Source organism: Nomascus leucogenys, chromosome 14, assembly GCF_006542625.1.
Source record: "Nomascus leucogenys isolate Asia chromosome 14, Asia_NLE_v1, whole genome shotgun sequence".
Lineage (NCBI taxonomy): Eukaryota > Metazoa > Chordata > Mammalia > Primates > Hylobatidae > Nomascus > Nomascus leucogenys.
Window position 1 is genome coordinate 15,095,768 of NC_044394.1, and position 23,980 is coordinate 15,119,747.

At 34.4% G+C, this 23,980-nt stretch overlaps 1 protein-coding gene across 31 annotated transcripts in view; it reads right to left on the minus strand.

Moving 5' to 3' along the window:
- Nucleotides 1–23,980, minus strand: part of NRXN1 (neurexin 1) — a 1,138,820-nt gene that overhangs the window by 722,489 nt on the left and 392,351 nt on the right. The window contains exon 1 of one of the 31 annotated variants that reach the window (XM_030826905.1): nucleotides 19,585–21,511. The exons of the other annotated variants lie outside the window; for them this stretch is intronic. The gene's annotated coding sequence lies outside the window, so the exon portion shown is untranslated. Of the gene's footprint in view, nucleotides 1–19,584; nucleotides 21,512–23,980 lie in introns of those variants that run through there. 31 annotated transcript variants of the gene reach the window in all.

Consider the following 23,980-nt stretch of genomic DNA (forward strand, 5'->3'; position numbering starts at 1 on the left):
GATGAAGTAAGTTGCCTGTGTAAAGATGGACATTTATTACAAAATTATAGTGCTGAAGAAAATGCATTAGGATACGTAAAATGAGGAGAATAACAATAATCAAACTTAAAATACTCTTAAGCATATATGAAAACAATTTATACTGTCAAGCATTTCAGATAAGTGTGCAAAAGATAGATTAGTCAATAAAGGTTACTGGGACAATCAGTTGTTCATAAGAAAAAGGTGAAATTGGATCTTTACAACCTTTTGTTCACAAAAATAATTCTACATGGATGCCCGATTTAATTTAGAGAGGCAATCTGTGAAAACTTGTCAGACAATAAATTTTGATACGGAAGAATGGAAGGATTTCTAAAATCAGCATAAAGGCACTAATAAATATTGATGCATTCATCTACGTTAAAATTAAGAATACTGGGTCATCAATAATACCATAGAGTAAGAAGTTAAATAACAATTTTGGAGAAAATATTTTCATTTCCTATTAATCAACAAAGGATTATAATCCAGAATATGCCAAGCACCTCAGCGAATCAATACAAAAATAAAGGCAACCAATGAAGAACACAGACAACAGAAATGTAATTTCATAGAAAAATAGATATGCATTGCTCACGAATAATGAACACATGTTCATTCCTATTAGTATTCAGGAAATGGTAAAAATCAAACTATATTCAGATACCATTTCATAGCCACGAAATTGACATAAAACGAAAAGAAAGGAGAATAATTCCACATTTTGCCAAGGCCACCGAAAGTCATTCTTATATACTGCTGATGCTGATAAGATAAAAATTGACCAACTGTAATAAGTTTCTTTTGGCATTATGCAATCCCATGGGAATTTCACATATTATAAAGAACTTGGGTCTCAGTCCTTAGAAAACAGTTAACCATGATCAATTAACTAAACATTTGCCAATTCCTTCAACTCATTTGTCATTGCTTATTGTTCTGCTCATTTGATGATAGGTAGTCAAGTGGGTTCTGATTCATATACGTGCGCGCGCGTGTGTGTGTGTGTGTGTGTGTGCATACTAATAATCATATATGAAAACAATTTATATTTATATTGTCTGGCATTGCAGATAAGTTAGCAAAAGATACAGAGGTCAGTAAAGGTTGCTGGGACTATTGGTTATCTATAAGAGAAAAGTGAAATTGGATCTTTACATCCTTTTGATTCCAAAAATCAATTCTACATGATGAAGGATTTAATTTAGAGAGGCAATCTATGAAAACTTTTGTCAGACACATACACACACACGAGAGATCCACTTATCTGAATATGATATTTGCAAAATTTTACATTCCCACTGAATAAGTAGATCTCTGAGTCAGCAGGAGCCTTAAAGACAATCCTGTAGCCCAACCCATTAATTTACATTATTAAGAAAGCGAGGCTCATGGAGTTTATATGACCCTCAAATTCATAAAATGTGACAGTAACAGACGTGGGACTAGGATTCAGACTACTAATCCAGATTCTGTCTAACATGCCATGACACCTGCATGTCAGAAAGAAGTGACATACAGCATTGTGAAAGAAAGAAAAAAAGAGAAAAAAAACAACTGTTTGTGAAGATATGTCTTAGTAAGAAAATTATAATTGTGTTTTAGTCTACTCAGTTTAAAAGGGCAGGGAAGCATGTAATATAAGGAAGTTTCCACTTAAATAACTAAATTATAAAGTTTTGGAGCTTGAAGAGGTTTGGTCCAGTAAGAAGGCTGTAGAATTTTATCCAAGATATCTTGTATCATTCCAAATCTGCATAACTCAGAATAAATCTCAACAAAGGTTTTGTTTGCCAGATAATGTGGCATACCCAAGGGGAAAAATAATAAACAGTTTGCAATTCACTATGTCATAAACTTTGAAGTTATATGGGTGTTGATGTATTTTTAACACTATGATATTCCCCTTACTTAAAAATGAAAATATATCATTTCTTTTGTATTGTTTAATTCCAAATTTAAGTAATTCAAATTTACATTAAAGGCAACCACATAGTTTTGGAAAAAATTCAGTCTGTGGAATATGCAATTACCTTAAAATGCCATAAACGGGACATAAATCTAAGCAGGGAAAATATTTCTTCCTATGTTCTTTTTCATGAAAGAACATAAATACTACATGAAAATACAAAAATCACTTTGTTTTCCATAATATATTTATAAGAATATTATGTTTCATCTAATCATTTGCTACCTTATAATCTTTGTAAGTAAGCTTTGTGCTATTCTATAAACAAATACTAAGCAGCAGAGTGTTTACATGTGTTTCTGCTGAACACTCAAAGAACAAGTCTATGTCCATTTTTAAATACAAGTCCCAAATAATTTTTGCATTTCTAATATGTGCTAAAACAACGAAAACGAAAAAGAAATTGGACCCAAAGCCATGTAAATGTCAATAAATACTTATATCTAGGATACGTAGAGACCTCATACAAATCAATAACAACAAAAACAAAAAACAAAAACACAACACAAGCCAATGGGCAAAAAAGGACAAAGTAGTTGAACAGACATTAAAGTATAAAAGGCTATCTTCAAAGACATGCAAACTAAACCATAATGAAATAACAGCACACTCCACAGAATGAATAAAATGAAAAATACAAAAAAAATCCAGCGTCAGTGAGGATGTGGGGCAACTAGAACGCTCATACATTACTGGTAGGAACTATTTTGCGAAATTGCTTGGCATTCTCTTTTAAAGGTGAACTTGTGCCTACCCTATGATCCACCAATTCCACTCATAAGCATATATCCAACAAAAAATACACATATAATCAGAATAGCATACTAGAATGTTTATAGTGTTACTCTGCATAAATAATCTAAAACTTAACACTACTGAAATAACAACAAATAATAGAATGGATAAATTTCAGTATAGTCACACAATAGAATATTAAATAACAATGTGAATCTATGAGCTGCAACTGCAACAGAAATACAGATACATCTCACAGTAATAATGTTTAGCTAAAAAAAAATGCCTGACACAAAAGAGAACATAGTTCTGACTCCATTTATATAAAAAATTTAAAACCAAGCATAACTAGCCTCTGTTGTTGTAAATCAAGACAGTGTCTACCCTTGGTAGAGATGGAGAGGGGATAGTAGTGAGGAGAACTCTTTGGGTACAATTAATGTTGTTCTTGATTTAAGTGTTGCTTATGGGTGTGCTAAGTGTGCAAAAAATTAATTTACCTGCACATTTATGCTACATTTATCAGCATAAATACTATATTTCAATAAAATGTTTGAACAATCTGGATGATTAAGCATAAAATGAATTCATCTGATGAAGTATTTTCTTCCTGATTAATAGGATGATATGAGAAGACACTATTCCTATTAATGCTACTATTAATAGTAAAAGCTAAAATAAAGCCGATAGTAATAATTTCAATTGTCACTTTTTAAAACTTTTCAATGAATATTAATATCCTTTAATTACCATTTGCTCTTAAGAGTAATCTCCTAAGATTTTAAAAAATATATACATGCTGCATGGTAGTAATTGTTTGAAGATCCGTATCGTAAATGTGTTGATTAATGGATCGATATCAAGATGAAAAGAGCCTCTATTTCTAACCATAGAAATGTTATGATAAAATTGGGAAAAAGTAAAATTTAAAAACTTGAAGCATCTTTCCAATAGTCTACAACAACTGGTTTCATGTTGCCATACAGTTGGAGGAAAATATTTAAGAGGCTGCCATGGGATTTCAGTCCTATTCCATATCCAACCCACTATAACTTAGAAGAAAATTCACAGTTCTTACTCATCTAATTTTCTGAGAGTAAGTTCAACTTTAAGTGTTTTTTTAATATAAAAACAAACTTCTTATCATAGAAAAAAAAAGTTAACCATTACTGAACCACTTCATTGGATGTTGTAGAAGGTGTTCAATCCTTAGATGGTAGACTGAACAAATGGATTGGTTTCAACACCAAGAATCACTGATTTTTACTTTACGGGAAAAAAATGTTAAACAAAGATAGGTTAAATGACTTCCTAAGTTCACACAAAAATTGATTCTCAGGACAATGCTCCTTTGCATTACCTGTGCATAGAATATAATTCATTAATTTGACCCGATGCCTCTATATCTTCTAAATTCACTGAACTTCTTCACCAAATAAATAATCTGCAAGGAAATTACCCTACATCCTAAAGACAAGGATGCTTGTGGGCAGAACGAAGTCCCACCATCCCCAATTACATGAAGAATGTCAGGCCATTTTTGTATGCCAAAAAACTAGCCAATATTATTATTCTTCATTATATTGCTTTTCATATACATAATCCCAAATCACACAGGTTGGAAGGTTTTACTATAGTTATATGATTCTAAGATTATGTTCAACAGAAACCAGAAACTAAAATCAATATATGAAAAAGACAAATGAATGAAAAAAGATATTTGGGTGAGAGCCCTGCTTCATGTATTTTTCTATTCTAGAAGTCAAATATATAAAAATACTGTGCCAAAAACATCCTTGACCAAGCAGATGTACACATTAGAAGTTTGCATTATTAAAACAAATAAGCCAGGCTGTCTCTGCTATAAGATAAAACAACTTTAGAAAAGCAGAAAAGGAAAGTCTGCTTATTGAAATTCATATCAAATTAAATCCCCAGTCCTTAAGAAATTTAGTATTGTCTTATTTGCCACGAACTATGTAACTGAGAAATTAAAACAATAAATTGATTATTACAAGGAAAAATCACATTACTTTCAAGGGAGAGTAGTTCACTCATTAGATTTTCTACGTAATATATGTTGTAAAATATTCTAAAATTACCAAGTTATTCACCATATGTAAATTCTGAGTCTAACTTCTCTTGTTCTGCAGCGAGTAATCAAGATTTATAAAATATTCACTCTTCAAGATTTATCTCACTTAGGTAAACCTCGAGACCAATCCAGAAATAAATTGCCAAGCTTCCATCAAATAATTCAAAAGAAGACCCAGGACTCTTGATGATATACTTGAGGTCACTAAATATGAAAGGTAAGTTAGACTTAGACATTATTTAGTCCAGTGCCTTCATTTATTAGATGAACAGTGTCAGGGCCCAACAGACAAAACTATGGTCACATAACTAACTGAGGAAAAGTCAGAATATAATCCTTGCCCTCTTGATACCAGTCTCAGATTCTTCCTAATTTCTAGATATTGCCATAAAATGAGCTTCTAATTCATTACCAAAAACTAAATGCAGCTTAAATTTGAGCATATTTCTGCAAAAGAAAATAGGACATGTTCCAAAACTCTAGTACGATAATTTTCCAAACTTATTGTGCAATTGATTTGCATTTGTTAAAATAACCAAAGGTGCTGGGAACCAAAGAGGCCATTCTGTGTTTGGCTGGACTGACTAATCAGTTCTATATATAAAATGAGACACACAGGGAAAGGGATGAACAAATGATCCTGGAATTCACTAGGTGTGCAACATTTCAATTTCTGGGCCTGACTCAGATTCAAGGACCCACAATGTAATCTAAAAGAACTAGATGCTGTATTTTTTAACCTGAAGAAAATCATTAACACAATCAAAATTAAAAGTGGCTTCATGAACAGGGACTTTATAAAGATTCTCTGCAAGAAACTTGAAAATTTCTGGGTGCCAATTAATGATTACTTAATAAATAAGTAAATTATAATAATGCAATTATATTCAAGGAGATGTATAGGTATTTTGTATTTATAAACAGTTCTCAGTTATGAAATGGGTATGAAGTAAATAAATTTAACTATGAAATCACCTTATTACCAACTTGCTCAAGGCAATATATTCTGAGCAATTTATCTATTTAACCAAACCCCAAAGAACAGCCAATTGCTTCTTTCTCCCTAGAATCAGACTGGGGTGATCTGTAACTCTAAAAATCTATAATTTAATTTATGCAAATACTGTGGCCATCTTGTAAACTGTTCTAAATTACAGAATGTATTTTTTTAAATATATACAGATGATAGCATCTTAGAAGGCAACAGCAGAGGAAAGGAGAATTTTCATAGGGAAGCGGAAAGAGTCGGTGAAAGTGAAATTGCTTTAACAAAATAATGATCTCGATAACCCCTACTTGCACTGTGGTTTGAAGGACAGTATCATCAGCATCACGTGGAGTTTGTGAGAAACTTAGAATTTCAAGGCCCTCTCGACCCCAATTACTGGTGCAAACTCTGTATTGTAACCCGATCCCCAAGGTGATTCTAGTATACATTAAAGTGTGAAAGTCTTGTTGTTATGAACAGATTCTTACAGTGCTGCAACTTAGAATGTCTTTTAAGAATTATAAAGACAATTGTGTGACTCTCGTATCTGAAATAAGTATTAAAGGCAAAATATATATTGATATCATGGCACTGTTCTTAAGGAATTAACATCCAGATGAATTATTTTGCATCTTTTCACTGGAAATAAAAAGCCTGGGGTTGGGTGGGGTGGGGGGGCGAAAGAATCAGAGAGCTCTGATCAGTGTGTAAATGTATCAAATATCTATTTAATATGTACCCCAGCAGAGAGTCCAGGCTTTAAATCACTGGAAGCAATCTCTGAATTTTTATTCTCAACACGTTTCACCTTTAGGCAATATTACAATAAAATTCTCTGTGGGTTTGTAAACTTAGTGCCACTCTTCGGGATAAATGTAAAGGGTGTATAACTCCTGGTATATTCTAACAAGTCATCATTATTAGTGAGTATACTTAACAAGGTTCATGCAACTGCATTTACAGTTCTCCCTAGAAATGTCTTTGTTTATACACTGCTGCAATTGAAAACTATCATTCGTTCTGGATGTAAACTGATTCAATGAAAACAAATGGGCCTGGGCTGTCACATTTCCACTTACTATAGTCAAGTGAACTTCGAACATTTTAAAGTTAGTAACACTTAGAAATGCAAGAAATATATACTACTAACTCAAAGTTTCCTATGTTTTAAAAAAGAATGGCAGTTTTTTAAAAGAAAGAAAAAAACTAAAATTATCTTCATATCCCCAGCACATTAAGTAGAGGAGAGGGTAATAAATATGTGATAAGTGTAATGAGGAATCATGCTGGATGGGAAGAAATGTACTTTTGTAACTCCATCCATTCCTGTGCCTCATAGAAGGCTTGACCAAGGGTTTTTGGTTTATTGTTTTTTTTTCAGATGGAATGCTACTTTGTTATTAAAACAATGCAAAGAAGTAGGTCAGTATATACTAACATCAGTATAAAATAGGAACACTTGAATTGTTGAATACCATTCTTCACACTAGGAGCACAAGAGAAGGAACACTGAAAATCTATGGCATATCTTTGATTTCAACACAGAAAGAGCATTGAATCCAAAGGTAACACATGAAAACCCCCTACTCTAGATATTAGAAATACAACAGTAAATAAGGCTCTCAGGGTCTCCACTCTCATCAAACCAGTGATGGAGAGATAACCATAAGTGAGTCAAGTATAAGTGAGTTATATGTGAAACTGAGCAAGCAAAAGAGCGCAATGAGGGCGTGCAATAACTAGAGCAGGGAAGTTGATTTAGATGATTGGGAAAGCTTTAGGAGACAATGACAATTAAATTGAGATCTTAATGCTGAGGAACCACGTGTGGGAAGATCTGGACCAAGAACAGAAAGAATAGAAAAAAATCCAGTGAGCACTGAGCACAGTGACACCGGGGCAATGTGGGAATACAATGAAATCAGAGCTGTGGGATGGGGCTATGTCATGTAAATCCTTCTAAATTTTGGTCAAACTCTTTGATTTTATACCATGCATAATGGGAAGCTACTAGAGTTTCATAGTTAGGGGAATGACATGGTTTGATTTACATCTCAAAAATATAACTGTCTGTTGTGTGGAAAATAAACTCTGGGTAGGCATGGAAGTGACAGCAGTGAGTCCAGCATTTATGAAGTTATAGAACATAGGAGTATGGGCTATGAAATTATACACACCTGGGTCCAAATCCCACTCACATGAGCACTTGGATAAATAATCACCTTAAAGTCTTAGTTTTCTTGTCAGTAAATGAAGACAATAATACTAGGATCTATTTTATAGGGTAGTTGTAAGGATTAAACAATATATGCATAATAAGCTTTTTAAAGACTGTCAATCCATGGGATATATTTGTGGAATATAAACAGAATATTTATGTATATATGCTATATTTCTTCATCTACTGCTTTTAACCATTAAGTTACTTCTTTTCCCCATCTCTTAATATCTTGGGCAGAATCACTGAATTTGTGGTCACTTTTGGTTTTTAAAAGTTTGGGCTAATTTATAAGTTAATCATGTCATCATTTTTAGTTAAAGTGGAGGAGGAAGATGTAGTATGTCTCTAGGTACCTTACCATCACCCCCCAACAAGACCTGGCCCTTCCAGTTTATTGGGATGGAGCTGATGAGGGGAAGAGAAAAGAGCAGTAGTTATTCATATAGTCCTCTTTCTGTGGGCTGTAGCTGCTTCTCTGGTTCACCCTTACTGACCTCTGCTGCCCTTCATGCAGTAGACTCACGAGTGCCCCATGTGACTTCCCAACAGCGGTCAACAACATGAGAGAAATTCATCTGTCTCATCCCCCAGCTCGTCTCCCAGCTCTATCCTTCACACAACACCCCATAGCATCTGGCTGCTCTAATCCCCTGGCCCAGCTAGTGGCCTTCTTGTAATATTGGCTAGGTGGCTCAAGCCAAAGATTCAAAGGGATATCTCCTTTACTGATGCCTGTGGGAATTCTGGCTGCACCAAATGTTGATGGTACAGATTAAATTCTTCTTTTTTTTTTGACGGAGTCTCGCTCTGTCACCCAGGCTGGAGTGCAGTGGCGCGATCTCAGCTCACTGCAACCTCCACCTCCCGGGTTCACACCATTCTCCTGCCTCAGCCTCCCAAGTAGCTGGGATTACAGGTGCCCGCCACCATGCCTAGTTGGTTTTTTTTGTATTTTTCATAGAGACGGAGTTTCACCGTGTTAGCCAGGATGGTCTCGATCTCCTGACCTCCTGACCTGGTGATCTGTCCGCCTCGGCCTCCCAGCGTGCTGGGATTACAGGCGTGAGCCACCGCGCCAAGCCAGATTAAATTCTTCTTGTCCCCTCTTTCTACCATGCCGGTCCTCTTCTTCCCTCCTCAGAAAGACATAGGGCAGGCCAGCAAGTTTGATGCATACAAAGTCATGCATTGGGAATGCAGAACACCAGTTTTCATTTCTTTCCCGGCATACACAGGCTCCACATGTGATTCTATAGTTTTTTCCCTCAATTACTTTCAGTAAGAAAAGCAAACCTCTTCACTAACAATATGTTTTACAGAGCCTATGCCTTAAAGACTCTGTGCTTACCTATCCCTCACTGCTTAGGTAGATAAGGGAGGTGGGAAGTGGGGAGTTAGAAGTAGTTGAAGGGTCAGTCTTTCTGTCCTCTAGTAAATGCTGAGGAACGTAACTGGTCAGTTTAGGGAGGTTCCATTTACAATGAAGGCTACTTAAATTATTTTCTTTCAGAAGGTTCTAATCAACAATTCTATGAGAAAAATTTCCATTCAACATATGGTGGACAATCAATTAATGGTAGATATTATGATCATTATTATTAAAGTAACCACTACATTTAAAATCACTACTCAGCAGTTTTAAAAAATCAGGTTTTTACCAAATATTTTATTGCCCAGAATATCATGATGCCCAACACCCTCATTCTAGGAGCACTTGGTTAATTAAGGTTCATGACATAAGAACGAGATTGAAGTATTGTAAATAGAAAAAATAAAATACATGTTTCTATTGATGGTTTATTCTCTTAAACAAGTTTGTGCCTGAGTGACTTACAAAATAATTTTATAAAATATTTGCTATTTATTTATTTTTTTATTTGCTCAGGGAAACGCATCAGGCTAAGAATTACGAGAGTGAAACACTGGTTTCTTCTTGGACACTTTTCAGCTCTGCCCTTAACCACCCTACTTAGCCTCACTGGGCCTCATTTTCCCTCCTGGCAAAGTGACATAGTCAGACTAAGTGATCTGCAATGTTTCTTTCCATTCTAAAACTCTATGGTTCTATAACATTCTTGATTTATTGAGTCACTGTTTCACTGATTCATTCAATAAACATTTGTTGAAGCCCAATTCTGTGCCAAACTCAATTGCTCTCCTGCTGTCAAAATCAGGCAACATGCTAGAGTTAAAATGTCTTTAAAGATTTCTGATGGCTGCTGCTTTTAAAAGGAACTTCCCACAGCAACCCCTACCTCTTTGTGCTTCTAGAGCTAGCTCTCCTATTATTCTGTGAGGACTTACAAATTCAGAAAGACAAAGGAATATGGAAAGTCCTCATATTCACAACCTACTAGATGTAAATTTCCTACTTCTAATCACCTTTCTTCCACAACCCAGAAAACAACACCTTCAATGGATTTGCTAGTGTTACAGATTGTGTTTGATTATTTGTCCCCAAATTTAAAGTACTTCTTCATATAATTGCAAATATATGCATAGAAAATAAAATATTTTAAAAGAAAGCTAATATTATATACTATAGTCTTAATTTGAGATTATACATATTTATCCAATAAAAGTACAGAAGGATCAATCAATACTGACTAGTGTTTCCCTATGGGCTCCATGGATAGAGCCCATAATTTGAAATTAGGAGCCCTAGGTTCAGTTCCTCACTTTATGGTTGGTGCTATATGTCCAAGAGCAGCAAATGTAGCTGAGTCTGACTTTATTTACCTCAATATAATGAACATAGATATTCTGTTATGCTGCATTTTCAGGATTTTAAAAAATTAAAATCTTTAATATAAATTATGAAACTGTTCTTATTAATTATATACTGGGTCTTCCATAACTTCCCATTACCCCATCTATCATAGCTGTATTGAAAACATCATTAATCAACATTCTCTAGCTCAGTATTTTTCATCCCAAATTCCCTATCTGGTTTGAGTACTGTTTTCTCAATTATCTGAAGGGTAGTGTAAAACCAGCATCATTCTAGATGCATAGGAGAGAAGTTATTTCATTAAATAAGACAGATTCCTTAGGGTTTTATTCCCGTCCCAAGTTCAATAGAGTTACAGATTAAGTGCAAACACACAGAATTCATGAGAAAGACTTGAGGTAACTCACAGAATAGAAGGAATTGCTAAACCACCAATTATTGGAGAGGAAGATACTCTGGGTAAACCCAAACTCTTGAACTCACAGTTCCTGGTCTCCTCTAGGTTTGTACCACTCATATAATTGAGCTCCAGTGAACTTGAGGTAATTCTTTTCAGGTTCTGAATTCCCCAAATCAGAAGACTTGGATAGCTCTACTTGCGTCAGAAGTCAATTCCCAGATCAGTCTTTGTGGTTGGAATACGGAAGAGGGGACAAGATTATAAAGCAGGGAGATGCCAGAGAATGGCTGTGAGGGGACAGCCTAATCATTCATTAACACCTGTCGTGGTCTACAAGTTAGTATTTAGATCTAGTAGTTAAAAAAATCTTTCCTAGGATGATGAAATTATTAACATCTCTTTTTTAGTTTTACCTTTGACATAAATTTAGGTCTTAGAATCCAAGGTAAATAATGAATTTCAGCTGAATTGTGACAAGCTTTATTTAAATTGTGCATCTTTATCAGAGATCTAAGCTAAACACAGAATTATAAACTTTATAGTTGGAAGAGGGAGATCCATAACATTTACGAGATTTTCTCTGGTGCACAGGCGAAGTTGGGATGAAAACCTGGGTTTCTAGATCAGTTGACTCAAAACAGAGATGATATCAGAATCACCTGGAAAACTTTCTACAAGAGTATATTTCCAGGAACCCTACCCACTTCCGCTTCAACAATATTGGGGTGGATCACTTGCTAACATATTATTTTTTTTTTTAGTTTCTAGTTAGTTCCAATGACTAGTTTGTCTTACAATTCAATGTTTTGCAGTTTTTGCTTTTTATTTTTGTTAAAGTAATGGGCCTTCTCTCACCTTATTCTCCAAGGAAAGAATTCACATCCCAACAAATTGCACAAAATACAAAATAAAATAGACATAAGAGAAGCAATCAAAAAGCAGAGCACATTCTCACTATTTAGTTTGGAAGCAATTTCACTGGTTAGAGAACATTCTGGCCAAACTGAATAATACCACCTCTTGAATATGTAGTTATAATTCACAATACATCCATTCACTTCTAAGAGTGAGCGTTCTCTGGTCTCATGGATAGGACACATTCCACATTCACAGGCTGCAATTGCTTTTTTTGTTGTTGTTTTCTTTTCTACTTGTGGGTAAACCAAATACCATATTAAAACAAATTATTTCTCCTCTTAAAGGTCATTTTCCTTGACAGTATATGGCAAGAATATTTGATATATTTTACACCCCATGCTTGAAATAAGTTGTCTCCTCCTCCATTAACCATATAATATGCCTTCCCTACCAACAATTCAGAAAACTACACAAGTTAAAGAGGTCTTCTATTCAAGGGCTTTCAAAAATTTCTTCCCAGTTACCCAGGACACATATACAATACCTAAGCTTTCTACCCTCAATACACTCTTCTACTTTTGATAGGAATAGAAATTCTTCAAAATTGATTTCATAATCCACCAATGGTTCACCATCCAAACTTTGGAAAACACAAATGTTATTCAACCTTTCCATTTTATACATTAAAAAAACGAAGGTCCAGAGAAGTTAATAGACTTGGCAAAGACCACTCAGCTTATGAATGCGCTGGACCAGAATTTGGCTTTATGACTCTATATCCTGTGTTCTATCACACTTCTATGCATTTATTATTTTTTTCTTTCCTTTTTTTTTTTTTTTTTTGAGACAGATTATTGCTCTGTCACCCAGGCTGGAGTGCAGTGGCATGATCTCAGCTCACTGCAATCTACGCCTCCTGGGTTCAAGCAATTCTCCCGCCTCAGGCTCCCAAGTAGCTGGGATTACAGACTCCCACCACTACGCTCAGCTAAATTTTTGTATTTTTAGTAGAGACGGGGTCTTACCATGTTGGCCAGGCTGGTCTCGAATGCCTGACCTCAAGTGATCTGCCTGCCTCAGCCTCCCAAAGTGCTAGGATATAGGTGTGAGCCACCATGCCCAGATACTTTTCTGCATTTTTAATGCTATTTTGGATAGATTTAAATGGACATCTTCACAGTTTCAGGATGGAAATATTCATTCTGTAAAATACATGACAGTCTATTTTTTCATCATGACATTCCATCCTAATTTGATCCCTATCCTAGATACCTAATTTTATAACTCCTTGAGAAAATATACAAAATTATACCTTCATAACTTTCATATCATCAAACAATATTACTATTATTTTTCTCAGTTACAATATCAAAGTGAAATAATCATCCCAACTACCTCACCATATTTGCACTAATTATGTTAGCCTCTCAACATCAAATTTTATTTTTATTTTACTAGTTTCTTTTTATATGTATTATTATAAAATTCTTTGAATCAAATGTTCAAATATTCCTACTTAAAAACGGATAATGGATTTTATTTTGATAGTATTCCCACAATAGGAATAGACTTTATATCATTTTGTAATAAAAATTACATTAAATACACATCACAATCTTGACGAGAAGTTCATTATTAGCAAATGCTAACAATTACCAGGCATGTCAGGCTAAGGTGATGTGACAAAATGTCTAGTATTCATAAGAGTTGTCAAATTAACATCAAAACAATATCAACTAAAGAGCATTAAAAAATAGTAATGCCTTGGCCCCAGACCCCACCTCAATGTTCTCTTTTAATTATCACCATATGACTTGGGCACTGGGATTTTCAGAAGCTTCTCAGGTGATTCTAATATGGGGAAACGGTAAAAACCCAGAGTTCAGAGAGATATGACCTAGGCATTCAATGTGTAATATCTGTGGCTCTATAACTGTATAAACTTTGTGTAATAATATCACCAAACCTTACGGTTCTTTAAACTAAAATTATACTTTAGATATGATCTATGTATAATATTGCCTTAAATTTGCATACTGCTTACGTAACTTATCAGGAAACTGGCATATTTTCTCTTATAAAGGAGAAACACTTAAATGCATTTCTTCCTTCCCTTTCCCAATGAATATATGCTTAGATGTTACATTATCAGACTGACCTTTGTAAGCATCTGATTTTAACTCTCCAGTTTTCTTTGTAAGGGCCAATATTTATGTACAACCACACAAATGAATATGCAATCCCACAAGAATAAATAACTATGCTGATATTACATACTGCCTTTGCAAAGGAAATATCATCTGAGAGTAATATAGGATTGTATCTTGCAACTGACTTAGACAATCACATTTGCCCAGATACAGAGAAATCCCTAATTAGCTAAATTCAGTTGTTTTCAATTTTTTCTAAATTTATCATTGTAGCCTATCTCTAAAACTCACTGTACAAATATATATGCTTTAAGTATTTCTGGTGAAACCTTACGTAACCATTCAAAGAAGGCAACTGTCGATATTATATTCTAAAGAGGAGGTCATGGAAGAAAGTCTTGGGATAAAATAAGTAGACAAAGAAATAAAGACAAATAACAAGAGCTAGTCCTGAAACAGTTTATGAGAAGAGTAGACACCCCATCCATCAGTAGCTTTTCCTGGATAGGCTCATCTTTCTTTAACAAATTGACATATCTGCAAACTGCAGGCTGTAATTTTAAGTGTCTAAGCTGCTTTACCTTCTTCTAATAGAAAAGGTACAAAAAATGGTTTTTGCTTCCTTTACTGCTGTGCCTTAATAAACAATTGGCTCAAGGTTTTAACCAAGCCAAATGTTGACTAAAAGCCTCCTCATAAAAGGCTTTAATATATTTTTGCTTGCGTTTTCTTTACAGGTATTTCAATTTGATGACAAATAATTTCTTCCCCATTTCCCTCATTTGCTGCTGCATGTTGGACTAATTAAAAAGCAGGCTATTTGGAAGCTGGAATGAGAGAAAATGGAAGAGTGGGCAGGTGGGTCAAGATTGAATGTCCCTGGCTCTGGCAATACATAGGATTCTCTTCAGCGAAACATTCTCCATTTAGCTCAGATTCAAGGAAGGCACAGAAGAAGCCCTTCAGCCTTTCCTACTTCAGGTCAGATTTCTTTTTATATTTGACATACAACCCAGAGACATCAGAATTCTATACAAAATGGAAAGTTTTATTCTTCCCAGCAATTCCACTGCATTCTGTGGCCTCTTGGTGCTGTGGGCAGCCTCAGCAGATTTGAGGCATCTCTTAGGGCAAAGCGGTTTTGAGGTATTCTTGGCAACTGGGAAGAATAATTTAACTTCTCTTGGAATAAGATCACATTCAGCAGAAAAGATCTACTGTGCTCAAGGTCATAAATCTTGGCTCTGTGAATATTCAGTTATTCAGCAGAATAGCCACTCCAAGCCTTCAAAGCACTTTTGGATGCTGCTGCAGGTGTTTCCTGTAGAGAACTCCCTGACATCCACTGAGTTCTTGCATCTGCATTTACCCTTCTTGATGCTGTCCATTTTGCTCTCTGAAAAAACGTATTCTCTTACACTTATGCACATGTGTGAAGTCCCAGAGATTTCCCTGAATCAACATATGTATATAGATATATATTTGACAGAATAAAATCTAAAGGGAAAATATATATTTTTAATTTTGTATTTCACTTGAAAATTGTAAGGACCATTTTAAAATGTATTGCTTGCAAAATAAGTCATGGAAGCCCTGAAAAATTAAACCATTCGCTAATCAAAGAAACATATATTAAAGACCTACTATGCATTAGGCACCATGCTAATTGCTTTGAAGAACACAAAGCTGAATTAGACAGGGATCCAGTTTAGAAGAGATTTACAATGCAAAGGGGGATACACGACATAAAAGGCTATGGAACTTAAAAAGAAGAAAAAAAATTTCTAAAGTATTCAGATACATTTCATTACATGGCAAATCTTAGATAACATCTTGAAAGAGGACAGGTTTAAAATTCAGGAGATTGGAGGAAAAGATCCTCCAGAGTATGATATAAAAATGAGTGAAGGTTTTGAGGTGAGAAATAAAATTAATGAAATTTGACTTGATCTAAGGTGACATCATGAAGAATAATGGCAAATGAAGTTAATAAGTTTGTTTCAGGCCAGCTTGTAAAAGGCCTTGAAAAAAGAAAAAGGAATTCCTTATATTTTTTATTAGAATATCCATCTTAAAGTTAATGGTGAATTATTGATTGGCATGGATTTAGGGACAAGTGCATGTCATCTTTTTCTGTTATTAGTATTACTGTTTTGAACAATGCAATCTACCAAAATTGAAGGTAATAGTTTCAATGTAAAAATATGCAGAGTTAAGCATTTGGAAAGCACTATTCAGGTTTAGTATATAGGAGGAAATAGGGATGGGAATGGTCTATTAGTAGACATTTTTATTCTTCCTCCTTATCAAATAGACCAATACGTGTGGAGGAAAAGCCTTCTTGTAAAAAGGGTTTGTTTTACACTACCTGTCAAAGAGGATATTGGTCCACTCAAGGATATAAAATTAAGTTATATTCTATTTAACTGTGAGATATATTCCAATAAATTGCAGTAAACATAACCTTAAAATATTATAAGGAGGCTTCAGATTGTTTAAAAATACTATATTGAATATATGAGAAATAAAAGTTCAAGATAGTCTTTAAAGTATATCCTATGTAAATGCCAATTTTTCTTTACAGAATAAATTTAACTACAAATGCATATAGTGCTTAAATATATTTTTATCTTGATTTCGTTCCTTTTGTTGTGTTTAAGAGTCCAGACTCCAGAATCACAGGAGACAAACTGCCACTTCCTCACTTATTAGCACTGTTTGTGTGAGCAGGCTGTTTAAAACATTCTAATCCTTTATTTTCTCCTCAATAAAATGTAGAAAAAGTAATGTTTACTCAGAGGTTAATGAGTTGACACTTATAAAATTATTAGGATGGAGCCTTGTCTCAGATACCATACACTTCTGTATACAATTTTTATGTGTTTGTTCTTTAAACTTATAAATCAGTTCCATCAGACTTTTTACTTCATGGCAAGCTGCTTTCATTTCTAATTAAGAAAACATTCCTGACTCCAAAATTCATAAAGACGTTTTTCTCTCTTTTCTTCTAGTATTTCTATAATATTGTAATGCATTTTGTGTTTATCCATATGAATGGTATGATATTGGAATCTAATTTTACTTTTCCACATATATAATCAGTTCTTCCAATACTATTAAATATTGTATCCTTTATGTAATATTAAATATCATAGATAACAGATAAAAAACTCTGTATGTACTTACATCGATTTCTAGACTCCATTTTCTCTAAACATCCTTTGTCTGTTTCTGTGCCAGAACTAGACTGTTTTAATTATAGTTGTTTTGTAGTACCTTTTGGTATCACGCTGGTAACTTCCCTAAACTGTTAATTTTCTCAAAAAATTTAGGCTTTTATAAATATTTAGCTTGCCTATCAATTTTACAGTTTGTCAAGTCCCTAACCTCCTCCCCAAATTGAGACTGTGAATTGAATTGCCCTCAATCTATAATTTATTTTAAAGTTTAAATCATCCTATTCAGAGGCACAAAGTTTTGTTTTGTTTTTTTTACTTATTTTGGTCCTGCTTTGTACCCTTCCCTAAAGTGTTATTAGTTTCTTTACGTAAATCTTACATAAAACCAGTATTTTTTAACGTGCAGGTAAGATTTTTATATTCCTAGGATCTTCATGTGGAAAAAAAAAAAAACCTTAATGATTTAAACAGCTATATTAACTTGATATATGTAATTATTTGAGAGAAAATCTAGTCAATAACTTTTGCCTTCCCACTCCAGACTTCTACCCTGATTATGTTAGGTAATAGAATTGGAAAGAAAAATATTTATTCTTTATATTATTTTTTCCGATCTGAAAAAGATAGCTTTTTTCCACCAGAGTATATTCATATTAATAGCCATCAAGCTATACTACTTTCAAATTATATTTATGACAATAAATGATTCCTATAAATTTTAGAGAAGACTATCAAAAGCAAAAGAAATAAATACAAAAATTAACTGGGGACAAATAAGCAACCCCTGGATGATTCATCTCTATGACCCTACAGTCAGAAACTAAAGAATAATACATCCTGATGGACGGCTATGGAATGAAATAAAATTCTCTATTACCAGTTCACTAAAAGAATTTTTTCCCCCAAGTTTGATTTCTTTATTTAGTTTATATTCCAGGTTAAAAGAAAATTATTCATTACTACTCACCAATAACTCAGAAAATAAAAATTTTGCAAATTCAGCCATTTCAATATGCCAGGGAGTATTTACAGGTATATATATAAATATCTCTATATAAATTTTACATATGCATATAAAAGACAAATATATATAATATATATATGAATATAAATATTCAGGTAGGATATTTATATTTTACATATATTTTATATATATAAGGATATATAAATAAAAATATATTTATATTTATTTTTCAAATGCACTTTTATATATATATTTCTTTTACAAAAGCATCGCTACATAAATTTCTTCATTTTGATGTTCTGCTTCTCTTCAGTTTGATCTTGCATATCACAGTGCATTGATAAAATCTGGAAAGCCATCTAAAGAATTTCAAACTTTCTGAATACAAAATGTTTATTTCCACCAGACAAGAGTCACCCCAGTCACTAAACAAATTGACCAATTTCAGAGTATTTCCTGCCTCTACTTGTTACTGATGCAGCATCTGGCTGGGAACAGAGTGTGACTGGATGCAGAAAAGTTCAGGATTGCTTAATTGACTGATTTTGACGTTGAAAATAATGTAAAATTCATATATATTCAAAATGTGATTCAAAATAGATATCCAAAGACACATCCCAGAAATCAGTGTTTTTCTATAAGCTACATTAAAAGTTTCTCTAAATCTTCATTTCTAAGAAAAAATAAATAATACAAGAATGTATAAAAGTTAAGAGTGCTATCTCTGGAATTAATAGCACCTGCATCTGTCTACCTCTTTACCAGGCTTTATTTTTCTTTCTATAAACACTCATCATCACATAAACTATAACATATTTATTTATTTCTACATCTCCCATGAAAATGTGAGCTCCATGAAGGCAGGGACTTTTGTTGTTATGGTAGTTGTCATGGTGATTGTTTACCACTGCATCCCAGGGACTGGGAGAGTGCCTGTCATGTACTAAGCATTCAATAGATATCTGTTGAATTAATTATTCATAATTACTTAATTCACAATTTTAACATGAGCATAAGAACTAAGATCAGACCAACTAAGCTTTTTCAAAATATTAATGAAATTTTATATTATTACTATCTACTACACTTTTAAATTTTACTGTGCTTAAAAGTAAAAACCCAGCTTGATTATAGAGCTCAAAGAATGCTATTGCCTGAATGTAAGATCAAGAATAGCTTTTCTTTACATGATTCCCAGTCCAAGGAGAGAAAGCAGATAGTAAATCACACATTAAACAAATCATTCAATTACATTCGTTTAAAGTGTTATTACCTGGAAGGAAACTGAAATGTGCCTTGAGAACAGATACTCAACTGGCATGCTGGAAGGGCTTCCCTAGAAAGGGATGGTTTGGTTTCCAGGACTTGAAGAATAAGATCTAAATCAGGTGGAAAAGGCAGGGAACATTCCAGGCATCCACAAAGATATACAGAGAGGTTGAGTCCAGGAAGATCTTGACAAATTCTAGAAACTGAGACTGGTAACATACTGTTAGGTTGGTGCAAAAGTAATTGCAGTTTTTGCCATTTCTTTTGCACCAACCTAATAGAAAAGAATCAGTACAAAACAAAAGGCCACTATTCTGGTGTCAGATTTTCTTCTCACACTGAAGCCAGCTGGAGTCCTTAGAACTTTCCTGAACTTTTCTGCATCCAGCAGCACTCTTTCAGCCAGATGCTGCATCAGTAACAAGTGGAAGCAGGAAATACTCTGAAATTGGTCAATTTGTTTAGTGACTGGGGTGACCCTTGTCTGGTGGAAAAAGACATCATGTATTCAGAAAGTTTAAAATTCTTTAGATCACTTTCCAAATTTTACAAATGCACTGTGATATGCAAGATCAAACTGAGGAGAACCAGCTCTTTGGCTGCAGATCCGAAATCTTTCTATGGGAGGACAAAAAGGAACTAAATCACATTAATCTATTTTCCACACTAGTGACATGAACTAGGTTCAATTATTCAACTATGGAAAAGTCCCCTTTTTATGATTCCTCAAACGGTGTAATTGTTCCTGCCTCTGTACTTTTATGTTGTCTTTTTTTTTCTCTCTGATTTGTTCCACTAGGCACATATTTCTAGAATCAGCTCAAGTTTCACCATGCTTCTCTGTTTGGAGTATCCTTCCTCTGAACTCCTCCAATATTTTATGACCATTACTATACAATTCCTCCCTTGATTGCATCTGAGTCCCTTGAGGAGACAGGGAGGAACAGGACAGGAGACGGGGAGGAAGAAGGACAGACTATGCCTGTAAATACAGAGTATTTTCCTATAGAGAATATTTCTAATGAAGATGTAAAAGATGCATTCAAAGCTCAAGCATTATATTGTTTGAGAGGGCGAATTTTTTTTTTTTTTACTTAGGTGGTCTGTTTTATGGTTTCTTCTATGGAATATCTGTGAAATAGGAGATCCTCTTGAATAATTACCCGCTAAACAAATTGTATCTCTCAAACACATTTCAATTTTAGACTTGTTGTTTAGGTCATTCTCTGGAGAGTGTCCTGAAGAAGAAAAAAAGCGGAAACTTACAGATAGTAGGCCCAGGGAAAATATAAATTATTTTATAGCCACTTTTGAGGGCCTCATATTTTCTTGGCTTAGGTACTCAGGAGACATATATAAGGCATAAAATCTTTAACATTATTAAAACCAATTCAGAAAAATCCCTTAATTTTCCAACACTAAAGCAGATAGAGAACATGAAAACAATCTACGGAACTGAACATCAGTGATAAATACATCTATGAAAAATGTTACTATTTTATAAGACATTCAAAGAAACACACAGGAAAACAAAATAGAAATAGCTTACAACATTCGACACCGCTTGTGTATAATCACACACAAGCACTTGGTACCATAACTAGTGGAAATGCAAAGCAGCACATATTATGGGGACTATAAATTGGCAACTCATATACACTCAAAGAAAAGCCTTACCCTTGTCCTCTTAATTCCACTTCCAAGTAATACAGCTTAGGAACAAAGTCAGCGACAACAACAAAAATTTGTATACCAGGATGTTCATTACAGCCTTAAAATTCAGGAAAGTTTGTAAATAATTAAAATATTACATTATTTGAAAACAAACAATTTATGACACAACATTAGGATGGAAAATTTGTAGTCAGTAAAAATCATCTTTTCACATTCTAATGACAGAAGAAGAAAAATACTCCTTACATTAAGCTAAGCAAAATAAATGCAGGGCATACAAATTATACTATAAATTGTACTGCACATGTATGTATATATACACACATACAGATAAAGTAAACAGACCAAAATGATACCATGCATTTATTTCCTTTAAACCTTTCTATACTTTCCCAATTTTCTACAATGAACATTTTTAAGACCAAGAAAAAATAATATTAAATGATTAATTTAGACTCATTTCATTACATGCATGAATTATTCCACATAAATAGCTCCTTTTTACAATCAAGCCAAAGAAACGTCAAACCATATTGGGTTCTACAGAGACTCAATCGCCAACATGACATAAGGCAAAACCTCCCACAGAGACCCTATTCTCTTTCACATAACACTGTATTTTTTAACAATGTTTAACAGTTGGAAATGCTGAGAAGCTACAGATGAGATCATTAGGAGAAAGTATTTTCCATCATGCTTTTGTCAGGGAAAATCCCTTAGTAGTTCTATTTCTGAGTCATATTTTTAGCCAGGCTGACAAAATTTAAACCAAAGTATATAAAACATGTATTTTCAAGCATTGTCCTCTACCAAATGGAATTCACTTTAACTATCACACTGATAAAGATCATTTACCATGGGCTGGTCTTCTGCATGACCCCGTATTTGGAGGGTGTGAGAGACTACAAGACAGAAAGTGGTCAGGACCTCAAAAGATGGCACGTGAGCCGCTGCTTCAAAAATTAACCAGGTATACCAGAAAAAATATGATGATGTTTATGGTCTGATAGACAACTTCGTGATCTGTAATTTATGTATCCTATCTCTGTGCAACCAACAGATTTAATGCATCAGCAAGCTTCAGGAAAATCCTAAATGGATTTGGGTTCAGTAAACAGCCGGTCATCACTTCTACCCCATTTTAACCCATCATGCTGAACTGCAAAGCCAAGGACTTGTTTAAACTGTCAAATCCAGTTTCCTCATAGAACTTTTGGCCCTTCTATTTGTAGGTCCATCTTTGCCTTTGGTTGCTGACATCACATTCCCAGGGACTGTTCTCTCTTGTATAAACATATATCCGTGTAAATCCTTAAAATTCATGGCCTTTGGGTTTTTCCTTGTCAGTCAACCTGAATATCCCCTTCCTCAGATCCTAATAGCTCTGGGCTGGGTTAGGTTTTCCCTGATTTGCCCAGCAGTGAATTCAGCTTAATTTAAAATCCACCCTGCCTGAGAGTTTCTATTTTTACTTTATGAACCCATAGGACTGATGAACGATAGTTAGAATTGTATTCACATTTTGGATAGTTTGAATTATGTATTAGTTGGGAGGCTCTTCTTTCAAGGAAAAGAATACACAATTAGGTACAAGCATATATACACACATACACACCACACACACAAAGAAATCACAAGTAATTACTGAATATGCCAGAGCTGTTTTCTCTGAGATTTCTTTAGGCAGTTATCTATAGACATTGTCATAGAAATGCTTCCAGAATACCATGTGGCTTCCTCTCCTTGTGGAGAAAACTCTGTAGCTCCCAAAACTTCACTAGGGGAGGTGCAAATGAGAAACCCTAGATTTTAAGGTGAGAGAATCAAACTTACATTTTCTATTCGCAGAAACGTGTTCATTAGCTTACTGAGATTGGTTGGTTTTGCTTCTTATTGTGTGTTACCCTCTCTTTGCTTGAGGGTGCGGGTCTGTTTCTGACAATGATTTTTGTGACCCTGAAGCCATGTAAAATGGAACTAGTAATATCTACTGTATCACTTGATTGGTGAGAAGATTAAGTGAAATCAGAGTGAAATGGATAAATATATCATTGTCTGAAAATTGTTACACTAGAAGGCAACTCCTTAGAGCAAGGGAATTTTGTTGACCAACTAGCACGCTTGCTGGGACATGATACAGAGTTCACTGATTAGGGGCTGATTTGCTTGAGGAATGTGAATGAATCATAGATGCTGTAATTGCCCTTATTCTGTCCCTAAATGAAGAAGAACGAAGCAGCTGTGGTCATCTACATTCTCACTGTCTAATAGCCACAAGTGGTCTAAATAAATCCAGACTAAAATACAGTGGACTCTGGTTGCATTTATATTTATCCCCCAGCTGTTTCTGTCTCCCTATTTTACCAATTTCAATTCAAAATGCTCTTAGCCCTGAAGAATCTGAACTGCCTCAGTTGTGCATTGTCCTCTGGATTTGCAGATGCCATAGAAATGTCTGTTCTGATAATAATGTACTGAGGGCATCATGCTTATTTAACCTCTGGTGAGGTAGTTAGGAAAATGTTTCTGATACTGGGAAAGATCCTGAATAGGAGGCTTTGTGATGCCAGACCTCTTCCTTGTTATTGCCTTTGTATACGTGATAAAACATGACTTCAGTCAGAGCAAGTGGTATATGACTCCTGACATTGTGTGATAACACAGCACATTGTTTCTGTGGAGATGTCAACACAGTTCTGGAAGGATGATTCGCTTTCCGGTTTTAT